This window comes from Babylonia areolata, chromosome 24, assembly GCF_041734735.1.
Source record: "Babylonia areolata isolate BAREFJ2019XMU chromosome 24, ASM4173473v1, whole genome shotgun sequence".
Classification (NCBI taxonomy): domain Eukaryota; kingdom Metazoa; phylum Mollusca; class Gastropoda; order Neogastropoda; family Buccinidae; genus Babylonia; species Babylonia areolata.
Genome location: NC_134899.1, coordinates 7,891,611 through 7,904,110, shown reverse-complemented (window position 1 = coordinate 7,904,110; position 12,500 = coordinate 7,891,611).

Below are 12,500 nucleotides of genomic sequence, written 5' to 3'. Positions count from 1 at the left end.
TCGCCCAAAAGAGACAGACAGTGACAGACAGAGACACACAGAGACACAGAGAGAGAGAGAGAGAGAGAGAGAGAATACAAGACCACTTTTATAAGGGAGAGGAGAGAGGAACGAACACACATGGACAAGGAATGATTCACAGTAACAGCCAATCAGAATATGCAGGACATAACTGGTCAGTTTCAACAGAGACGGCATGAACCGTGATTTTTTAAATCGTGAATTGACAGTTCCGAGAACTTCCGATGTTTAAAAAACAATTGATTTGTACACTATAGAGCACAATGTGGTTAAAGTGTGGAGGTTTTTTTTCATAAACACAGGTTTTAACTTTTTTATTTCATCCTAATGTATTCGTCAAAAGAAATCGAATAATAGTCTGGACTGTCAACTGTCTAATTGAAACAAAGTGCATTCATCAAAACTGAACTCCATATGTATAGAAGTGAAGAATAACATGAACTTTTTTTGCTTTTTTTTTTTTTTTTTTTGGTGTCACCATTTTCTATTGATGGCAACAACAACAACACAAAAAGCAATTTAATAGCATTCAAAGGGTTTCCTGTTTCCAGGTTTTTTCAAGTGGATCCGCTTATCACTAAAGAATTGAAAAAGACTTCCATCAGACAACTTTACATCAACAAAAGGCATGCATAGAGAGTATCCTCATTCCACTTTCATGACGCTCCATGCAAAAAGAGCAGATGGCTGAGGGGGGGGGGGGGGGGGGGGGAGGTTGTTGCCGTGGAAACTGACTTTTGTCGACAACTCTATGGGTAGTGTTGATTTCTCCTCAATCGTCTCAGTCAGACTCCCCAAAGACCGGCGTTTGCTGCGTCCATAGAGCAACATGGTCAGCATGCTGAACGCTTGATTGACTGATTGATATGGATACTTATGTAGCGCCTATCCTCGGCACTGATTGATATAGATACTTCTACAGCGCCTATCCTCGGTCAGATACTAAGCTCTAAGCGCTTTACAAACTCAGAGTCATTTGTGCAACCTGGTTAAAGCCAAACGGAGAGCTGCCTTTAGCCTTAGGCGATCACCATTTGTTTCCTGTGTAATTCAATCAGACTCTCTCTCTCTCTCTCTCTCTCTCTCTCTCTCTCTCTCTCTCTCTCTCAATGCAGTTGGCTCTCATTGCACTTGGACTGAATGCCAACAGAAGATGGTTCGATTCAGACGTAGCAGCACCCCCTTGCCCAATGTGAGGAGAAAGCCCAGAAGATGAAAACCAGTTCATATTTAACTGCAAAAGATACGAAGCATTGCCAAAAAAAACTGTACCCTAATACAGCTCCAGCGCAGAGAAAAATTTGTTCAGCATACAGATGACAGAAAATAAAGATATGATACTCTCACTAGCAAAATATGTATCCGAGGCAGTGAATATATGTAAAACGTCTACTATCGATCCAAATACTCATTAATCAATTAAAAACTTAGTATGGGTTCTATGAGGGGTAAAAAGGCTCAGACAAAAAGGAAGGGTTGTATTTGGATGGTCACTTTCGACAATGTGTTTATATGATGTGTTCGTATTGATATGATGTGTGTCGATGTCACACGCTTACATGATTGTTATATGGATTATATGTACTTTGTTTCCTGTGTACTGTTCAAACCTTGAAGACAAAGGGCGCGGTGGTTGGGAGGGGGGGGCGGGGAGGGGGGGGAAGGCACAATACCCGTCTGCCACATGGACTTTTAAGCAAATGACAAAGTACCAAAGTGCCGCTTATCCCTTAGTAGTTTAGTTTGCTTTGATTATGATTTTCTTTTCTGTTCCTTTTTTTTTTTTTTTTTTTTTTTTTGCACCATTTTTGTTCTGATTTGTACATACTATGTCACTAGAGCTCTACAGCTAATGACATTAAATATTTCAGTGTTCAGTGTTCTCTCAATGTAGTCTACATTGCATCATATTTTGTCTGCCTGTGTTCATCAAATGTCACACTTATGTGGGTGCACAACAATCGAAAATGACAAGGGACTCAAAGTGATGGGCACAATTAGTTGGTTTTGCATATCGATAATGTTTCTATTTCCAGCATGCATTGGATGCAACCCGAATGTTAGGGTTGTCATTCATCGAGCAAATTTGTGTTGAATAATTGTTGTTTTATAAGAGAGTGACTCGGTGTTTGTGAAGCGCTTAATGCTTGGTCTTTGTCCGGGCACGGGAGCTATATAAGTACCCATATTAATCAATAAATTACCGCTAATTGCGTACCCACATTGCTGTGACATTTGATGAACTTTGGGCAACTTATCTATGACACACATGTATTGATACCCCAAAACTAAGTCCAAACTTTTTTTTCTGTCTTATTTTACTCGTAACTTCTCCCAAACTCCTTTCTCTTACACTCCCACCCCACCCCTACCTCCTTCCATACCCTCGTATTTTCTCCATCTCCATCCGACCTTCAGCAACCGTCTCTGAGACAATCAGACACCTTTTACCCCCACCCCCCAAATCAAAACATAACATGACAATGCCTCGGGTCGGTGAAAATAGCTGCTACCAACGATCAACCTCTTACATACACCGAACTAGTGTAGGAAGAAAGAAAAAAAAGTTGTGAGAGAAAAGTGTTCCCTGTCTTTTTATGATTGATTGAATAAAGCACAGTTTCTACACTGGCAGGCAAAACAAAAGGGCGAGGAGTGTGCGTGTGTGTGTGTGTGTGTGTGTGTGTGTGTGTGTGTGTGTGTGTGTGTGTGTGTGTGTGTGTGTGTGTGTGATCGAAGCGACACGCACAACTGAAGCGGTCAATGGAGTGTGAAGTTTCTGTGACGAGCAGAGGCTTGAGCGTTTCTCCTGAAACGATTCACAGAATTGCTGCTGCTGCTATTGTCCTGTGTGTGTGTGTGTGTGTGTGTGTGTGTGTCTGCGTGTGTGTCTGTGTGTCTGCGTGTGTGAGTGTGTGTGTCTGTGTGTTTATAGATGTTGTTGGGTTGTGTGGTGGTGCGTATCACTTGTGGACCGTTGGACAACCCACATATGTTGATTTTTTTTTCGTTCATTCTCTTTTCAATTTTCATTTTGATGAGGAGAAAAAAAAAGAAAGAAAGAAAGAAAGAAAGATTGGGAGAACAAAAAAGTGGATGAAGAAAGAAAGAAAGGGAGAAAGGAAAGTAGGAAAGGAGGAAAGAATTAAAGAAACAAACAAAGAAGGAAACAAAGACAGAAAGGTTATTCGCGGACTGTTTTTAGTTTTCTTCATATGAGAAAATAACGAATTGAAAAAAAAAAGGAAGGAAGAAGGTAAGGAAAGAATGAAAGGAAGAAAGAAAGAATACACAGAAGAAGACAGTGAACAATCAATAAACAAACGCAGACAGACAGGCAGAGAGACGTCAGGACAGAACAACGACAGGCAGAAAGACACATAGAATAGACTGAAGGAAACGAAGGCCATCCGTTGAGGAAATTGTTTGCATTGCATGCATGTGTCCGCACGTGTGTGTGTGTGTGTGTGTGTGTGTGTGTGTGTGTGTGTGTGTGTGTGTGTGTGTGTGTGTGCCCCAACAACATATATATATATATATATATATATATATATATTTGCTATTAGTCTGCAACAAGACAGCATTCATAGATTACGTCTAACAAGTAAATGTCGCAAAGTTTGTGGTTGGACATGCTTTGACTACTCAAACCAGCAACTTTGGAAGCCACAATTTTGTTCAAGGACATAAGCACTTTCCCTTTCTGTCTGTATGTTGTATGTTTGTCTCTCTGTCTGTCAGCCTCTCTCTCTCTCTCTCTCTCTCTCTCTCTCTCTCTCTATTTCGTTCTCTTTCTGTCTCTGTATCTTTGTCTCTCTGTTTCTCTCTCTCACTCTCTCTGTGTATCTCTCTTTCTCTCTGTAACTCTCTGAATCTCTCTCTTTGTCTCTTTGTTCTTCTTTTCTTCTTTTTTTAATAATAACTCATTAGTAAATGAACTACTACATTCTGTTAAAAGTCAAAAGGAATTTTGGGACACAGTACACAAGATATCAAAAAAGAAAGTACAACCTGTAAGTGATATGTCAACCCAAGAGCGGTTCCAACATTTCAAAAGTGTGTTTGAAAACGGCGATGGTGAGAAGGAGGACGTAGCTGCAGACATGTGTGTAGGTAGATAATGACAATGATAACTTTACACAAGATAGACCTACATCTCAAGAAGAAGTACTGCTTGCTATTAGAAAATTGAAAAATAGTAAATCTGCTGGTCCACATGGACTGATTAGTGGGTGGGGTGGGGGGGAGGGGGGTATTTATTCAGGAGGAGAGACTGTTAATTTTCTGGTGAAAATGTTTAATCTTTTGTTTGATAGTGGAATTTATCCAAGCAATTGGACGGAATCTATAATCTACCATTATTTAAGAAGTGACATTAGTAATGTAAATGATTGAAGAGGCATTTCTTTATGTGATACCAGTTGCAAATTATACAGTTCGTCATTAATAACAGGAGTACAGAAAAAAATTTGCAAATAATAGAAAATTGTATGTTGCTTTTGTGGATTTTGAAAAGGCCTTTGATTCTGTTTCTAGAAAACCTTTATAGCCTGTTTTGTTGAAAAATGGAATTAGTGGTAAGTTGTATCGTTGTGTGAAAAATATGTATGACAAAGTGAAAGCGAGAGTGAGATCAGGGGCGAAAATACCGGAGTGTGTGAACTGTGTTCGTGGGGTTATACAAGGCTTTGTAGCCCTGTTTTGTTTTCACTTTTTATCAGTGAACTTGCTTAAGAAATTATGGTCAGCACGGCGTTGCTTTTGATTTGATTGAATTGTTTTGTTTGTTTTACTGTTTGCTGACGATATGATTTTGTTATCGACAACAACAGTTGGTTTACAGCGACAATTGAAGAATTTATATATTGCTGCCAGTAATTTGCACTTAAAAGTAAACATGGATAAAACGAGTATTGTTGTTTTTCGCAAGGGAAGGTATCTGGCAAGAAATGAAAGACTGTCGTATGGTAACAAAAGAATTGCTGTTGTTAATGCATACAAGTATCTTGGAATTTATTTTTCAACTAGACTCAGTTTCAATTTCGCTTTTCAGGATATAGCTAACAAAACAATGAAAGCAGTTATTGTAATACTTCGTATTTTGTATAAACTAGATTGTAGCTCATTTAGTGTATTTGATAGGTCGTTTGATTTTCAAGTTCAGCCAATATTGCAGTATGGAGCAGATATCTGGGAAGTGGAAAATAATGCAGCAACAGAAAAAAAACCCATTTATTTACAATGAAAGGGTTTCTCAAGGTAGACAGTCGAACTCCAAAAATTTTTTTTTTAATGATCTTGTTATGGTTAGCTGGGGAGATGTCCGATTTATTTAAATTCATGTGTTGAAAGTATCAAATATTAGCTGAAATTGACTAGGATGGATGAAAACAGATTTCCATTTAAAGCTTATGATATGTTGTATTCTTTAGATAATAATGGCAAAAAGACGGCTGTGTTTGAATTCTTATGGTTTTGCATTTGTGTAGGGCAATCAGGGGGTTGAAGATATTGCAGGTTTTTTAAAGTGCTTTAGACAACGAATAATTGATTGCATGTGGCAAGACTGACATGGTTATATGCAAACCAGTGATAGATTTGCACAGCCTTAGCCTTTTCAAAACGCACATATCATTGACCCATACGTTGAGCTGGTATTGAACAGACTTATAAAATGTGCATTGACAAAATTTACATTTGGTTTTTTCTGATATTGCTACCCATTGTTTCAGATACGGAAATTTACGGGAACCTGTGTTTACTTGTCGTTTATGTAATCTGGGTAAGGAAGACGAGCTACATTTTGTGTTATGTTGCCCTGCCTTGAGTGACCTCAGACAAAAACTAACCCAACCAAAGTATTATAAAGATCCATCTAACTTTAGATTTGATTTGCTCATGTCGTCAAGACACGAGTCTACTCTGTGTAACTTGGCCATTTGTATATATGAGGCATTGAGGAGATTGCGAAATGTTATGTCGTGAATGTTGTTGAACATTAATTTGTGTTAGCTATTTTTGATCGGTTTGTGTTGTAGATTCATAGTGTGTCATGTTAATCTTATTTATATAGGCTTTGGCCTTTATCTGAATGAAAAATCGTTGTCGTTATCGTTATTTCTGTAAACCCCTCTCTCTCTCTCTCTCTCTCTCTCTCTCTCTCTCTCTCTCTACTCTTCTTTCTTTCCGTCTGTCTGTCTGTCTGTCTGCCCCTCTCTCTCTCTCTCTCTCTCTCTCTCTCTCTATCTCTCTCTCTCTCTCTCACGTTATTTTAGGGATGTCATTCTCGCAGTTCTTTTCAAAATGGTTCCTTTTACATGGTCGGTACATCAACCTAACGTTGGGACTTTGTTTTTTACTCCTTTGGGACACGGAGATAACATGGGGCACAAACATAACCATTACCGTTCAACACCCTGCACTACACTTTACCGTCACACCACTGTGAAGAGGTGGTCTGGTGGTAATGCGCCTGACTAGGAAGTGAGTGCACACAGGTTTGAATTCCATAATAATACTTCGAGGGGGGCGGGGGAGGGGGTACTCCACCCACCCCCTCCCTCATACTATGGGCGCTAGTCTTTCGGATGAACGATAAACCTTGGTCCCGTGTGCAGTACACACTTTGCGCACGTACTAAAACAATCCATGAGAACAAAAGTGTTGTCCCTGGCAAAATTCTGTAGAAAATTCCGTTTTGATACGAAAACGAAAACACTTGGAGACGAAAAAAAATATATTGGTTGCGCTGCAGAGTCTCCCAAGGGAGAGCAGACGATTTTTACACAGAGATAGCTGTTGTGACAAAGATAATACAATACGAAACAAAACCAAACACGGAACTTGTCCCAAACGAAAACAGAACAAGAAGAGAAACACGTTAGGGTGGATAAAAACTGACCATGTCCCCAAAAACAGGGAGGGGAGGGGGGGGAGGCATAACGAGTCAACAAAACTTTCAAGAGATCCTGCATTTGCACTAATTGTAGGGAGAATGACCAACACTGCAAGTGTCTGTATCTCTCGGGTCTGGTCGATGCCGGGATATCTGTCCATCTATCTATCGATCTATCTGAATATGGATATATCATGAATGGAAGCCAAAAGTGCGGCCTTTTTATTAGATGGCTCCAAACCTACATGGACCTTCATAGCAGCATCCTTATGATATCCTCGGCATCAATCAGCATGCGATATGGAAAACCTGTACCGAAATTCTGTGGCCATTCATGCCCTGTTCTCATGGTGACCCCCGTTTCGATTTTCCCTGCCCAATGCTCAGGCGTCGGATGTGGTGGTGGTCTCCACTCAGTACCTTCAGTATTTCTACGTATATTTCATTTTATTATATCTGAATATATGTGTGTATTTGTTTATTTTGTTTATTTTATATATATATATATATATATATATATATATATATATATATATATATATTTATATTTGTATTTCTTTTGATCACAACAGATTTCTCTGTGTGAAATTCGGGCTGCTCTCCCCAGGGAGAGCGCGTCGCTACACTACAGCGCCACCCTTTTTTTTCTTTTCTTTTTTCCTGCATGCAGTTTTATTTGGTTTTCCTATCAAAGTGGATTTTTCTACAGAATTTTGCCAGGAACTACCCTTTTGTTGCCGTGGGTTCTTTAACGTGCGCTTAGTGCATGCTGCACACGGGACCTCGGTTTATCGTCTCATCCGAATGACTAGCGTCCAGACCACCACTCAAGGTCTAGTGGAGGGGGAGAAAATATCGGCGGCTGAGATGTAATTCGAACCAGCGCGCTCAGATTCACTCGTTTCCTAGGCGGACGCGTTACCTCTAGGCCATCACTCCACATTTATAAACATATGGTAGTTACTCAAGGCCTCAGCAGCAAGTTGGGTTTATGTACGGAGGTCAGGCACCTATTTCTTTCAGCGGGTGTGGTGTAGCGCATATGGATCAGTCGGCACGCTTTGATGCTTCCTTGAAACCGAAAACTGAAAGCTCACCCAGTCTAGATCAGATACGAGACATAGTGGGTGGTGTCCTCTGTGTGTGTGTGTGTGTGTGTGTGTGTGTGTGTGTGTGTGTGTGTGTGTGTGTGTGTGTGTGGTAACCTCTACCCGTGTGTGTGTGTGTGTGTGTGTGTGTGTGTGTGTGTGTGTGGTAACCTCAACCTGTGTGTGTGTGTGTGTGTGTGTGTGTGTGTGTGTGTGTGTGTGTGTGTGTGTGTGTGTGTGTGTGTGTGTGTGTGTGTCTGTGTGTGCGTGTGTGTGTGTGTGTGTCTGTCTGTCTGTCTGTCTGAGTGTGTGTGTGTGTGTGTGTGTGTGTGTGTGTGTGTGTGTGTGTGTGTGTGTGTGTGTGTGTGTGTGTGTGTGTGTGTGTGTGTGTTGAATCAGAACAGGCACTTCTGAACACCGTGACGACGTGACTCTGCAGCAGTGCATCAGGGTCTCCTCTGCTGTGTGGCCTCCTGGCGACCTAACATTGACATCTACGATCCTGTGATCACGCTGGCACTGTGACTGCAGTAGACGGACTGTGGAGCAGCCAAATAAAAAAATGTTGAAAAGGAAAATAAATTAGCTAGTTAGGTACGTGTGTGTGTGAGAGAGTGTGTGTGTGTGTGTGTGTGTGTGTGTGTTTGTGTGTGTGTCTGTGTCTGTGTCTGTGTGTCTGTGTCTGTGTGTCTGTGTGTGTGTGTGTGTCTGTCTGTCTGTACGTATGTATGTATGTATGTCTATCTGTGTCTATCTGCACGACTGTCTGTTTGTTTGTGTCTGTGTGTTCATGTATGTATGTATGCATGTATGTATGTATGTATGTATGTATGTGTGTGTGTGTGGGTGGGTGGGTGGGTGGGTGGGTGTGTGTATGCTTGTGTATGTATGTGTGTGTGTATGCTTGTGTGTGTGTGTGTGTGTGTGTGTGTGTGTGTGTACATGTCTGTGTGTGTGTTTGTGTCTCTTTGTGTGCGCGCTGTATGCATATATGCATGCATACGTGTAACCCGAAAAGGAAAGAGATGTGTGTGGGTCAAGTAATATTCAAGCTGGGTTGCAGTATTTTGTCAGAAGTCCCCAACAGTCGGATGCTAGTTCACAGATCAAATAGTTTTGGATGTAAACTGGAGGAGGAAAGAGAGAGTAGTTTGTGAGAAGGAAGGCCAGGGCGTTGGGAATCAGAGAGGACCTTGATATGTCTTTATCAAATCTGGATCTCCGTCTCTCCAGCTTCCCCTCTGTCTATGTCTGTCTGTCTGTCTGTCTCTCTCTCTCTCTGTCTATCCATCTATCTATCTATCTCCCCCTCTCTCTGTCTCTCTTTCACTATCTATCTATCTATCTATCTATCTATCTATCTATCTATCTATCTATCTCCTCTCTATCTATCTATCTATCTATCTATATGTCTATCTTCCTCTCTCTCTCTCTATCTCTTTCACTCTCTCTGTATCTATATGTCTACCTTCCACTCTCTCTCGCTATCTATCTATCTATCTTCCTCTCTCTCTCTCTCTCTCTCTCTCTCTCTCTCTCTCTCTCTCTCTCTCTCTCTCTCTCTCTCTCTCTCTCTCTCTATATATATATATATATATATATATATATATATATATATGTCTTTGTCTCTCTGTCTCTGTCTGCCTGTCTCCCTCTCTCTCTCTCTCTGTCTCTTTCTCTTCCATTCTCTCTCTCTCTCTCTCTCTCTCTCTCTCTCTCTCTCTCTCTCTCTCTCCCTCTCTATTCATCTATCTCTCTCTCTCTGTCTCTCATCCATCTGTCAATCTGTGTGTAGTTGTGTGTGTGTGTGTGTGTGTGTGTGTGTGTGTGTGTGCGTTTGCGTGCGCGTGTGTTTGTTCTTTATCATTTTCTTTCTGCAGGAAACTGTAACTGATGTAGATTAGCAAGGACAGATTGGAAGAAGGGGCCATGCCTAAAATTTTAATCCTTGAAAAAACAACAACAACGTTTTGAGTTATGAGCTCTCTCTCTCTCTCTCTCTCTCTCTCTCTCTCTCTCTCTCTCTCTCTCTCTCTCTCTCTCTCTCTCTCTCTCTCTCTCTCTCTCTTCTTCTTCTTCTTCTTCTTCTTCTTCTTCTTCTTCTTCTTTGTTCTCCTTCCATCTCCCTGTGTGTGTGTCTCTCAGTTCAGTTGGAATAATCTGTTTGGGGACAGCATAAAAGGAGATGGATGTAAACATGCATGTGTGTGAGAGTGCGTGTATGTGTGTCTGAGTCTGAGAAAATGGGCGCTGGTGTCCGTGGTACCAGCAAGATTTCATGCTGGGCAACTACAGTATTTCTGAAAAGTTTTCTGTCAACTGATGAATGCGGCTTCACAGATCAATTTGTTTGGACAGCGACTACCTCTGTGCCTCTCTCTGTCTCTGTCTGTCTGTCTGTCTCTGTCTGTCTGTCTCTCTGTCTCTGTCTCTGTCTCTGTCTCTCTCTCTCTCGCTCTCTCTCTCTCTCTCTCTCTCTCTCTCAAGGACCATGTCTAAAATCTTACTCCTTGAATAAGAAAACGTTTTGAGTTCTGAGTTCTCTCTCCCTCTCTCTCTCTCAGATATATATATATATATATATATGTATATATATATATATATATATATATATATATATATTCTCTGTCTTTCTCCTTCTTTTAACGGCATCTCATCGGCGTGACCCCCCACCCCCTCCACACACACACACACACACACACACACACACACACACACCATTCCCTTCACAGCCACAGACTTCTCTTTGCCCTGAAGAGGACGACAGCATGACGTCACTCCCAGTCCCTGAAATGCAAAATGCACAGCACACAGCAGTGTGCAGACACTGGATTCTTCAGAACCTTGAAGAGTACCTCTGGCAGACAGAGGCGTGGGGTGGGAGGGGTGGAATGAATAGAAACGGGTCACATCTTCATCTAAGAAGGATATAGATAGATTCGCCCAGGCCCTATTTGTTGGGGATTGGGGGGGGGGGGGGTTCTTTGAGGGGATCATTTTGTAATGCGAGAAGAAGTCATGGCGATCGCTAAAGTTGTGATCATAGTATTTGTCAAGTATTGATAGCGGTGATGAAGTTGTTGTGATGATATTTTGTCGAGTAGCGGGTATGCAAAAGGTGTTGATAGTATAGCTCTGTCAGGAACAGAGACTGAAAATGATGTTTTTGTCAAGTAATAATGGCGCTAAAATTGGTAATTTCCCTCTCTATATATATCTCTATCTATCTATCTATCTATCTATCTATCTATCTTTCTTTCTTTCTCCCTCTCTCTCTTCTCTCTCTCTCTCTCTCTCTCTCTCTCTATCTATCTATCTATCTATCTATCTCATAGTATTTGTCAAGTATTGATAGCGGTGATGAAGTTGTTGTGATGATATTTTGTCGAGTAGCGGGTATGCAAAAGGTGTTGATAGTATAGCTCTGTCAGGAACAGAGACTGAAAATGATGTTTTTGTCAAGTAATAATGGCGCTAAAATTGGTAATTTCCCCTCTCTCTCTCTCTCTCTCTCTCTCTCTCTCTCTCTCTCTCTCTCTCTCTCTCTCTCTCTCTCTCTCTCTCTCTCTCTCTCTCTCTCGCTCTCTCTCTCTCTGCCTCTGTCCCTCTCTCTGTCTGTCTCTGTCCCTCTCTCTGTCTGTCTCTCTCTCTCTGTCTCTTTCTCTTTCTCTTGTACTCTGTCTGTCTCTGTTTCTCACTCTCTCTCTCTGTCTCTGTCTCTGTCCATGTCTCTGTCCGTCCGTCTGTCTGTCTCTGTCTCTCTCTGTCTCTCTTGCACTCTGTCTGTCTGTCTGTCTGTCTGTCTCTCTCTCTCTCTCTCTCTCTCTCTCTCTCTCTCCCTCCCTATCACCATGGTCTCTCTGTCTCTGTCTCTGTCTCTGTATCTCTCTCTCTCTCTGTCTCTGTCTCTCTGTCTCCGTCTCTCTCTCTGTTTCTCTTTCTCTCTCTCTCTCTCTCTCTCTCTCTCTCTCTCTCTCTCTCTCTGTCCCTGTCTCTCTGTCTCCGTCTGTCTGTCTCTCTCTCTGTCTCTGTATCTCTCTCTCTCTCTGTCCCTGTCTCTCTTTCTCTCTTCCTCTCTCTCTCTCTCTGTCCTTGTCTCTCTGTCTCCGTCTGTCTGTCTCTGTCTCTCTCTCTCTCTCTCTCTCTCTCCCTCCCTTCCTCCCTCCCTCCCTCTCACCATGGTTTGATAACCCTGAAGTCCATGCAATGAATCCTGCAGGAAAACAGCGTGGTCCAGTACTGATCTACAGACAGTACACACAACAAGTACAGGACGAATGGCCTTCGTTTCAATCTTGCACCATCTCCATCACTCCCTGTCCCCGTCTCTCTGTCTCTGTCTCTGTCTCTGTCTCTCTCTGTCTCTCTCTCTCTCTCTCTCTCTCTCGCACTCTTTCTGTCTGTCTGTCTGTCTATCTATCTGTCTCTCTCTCTGTGTCTCTGTCTGTGTCTCTGTCTCTGTCTCTCTGTTTCTGTCTGTCCCTGTGTCTCTGTCT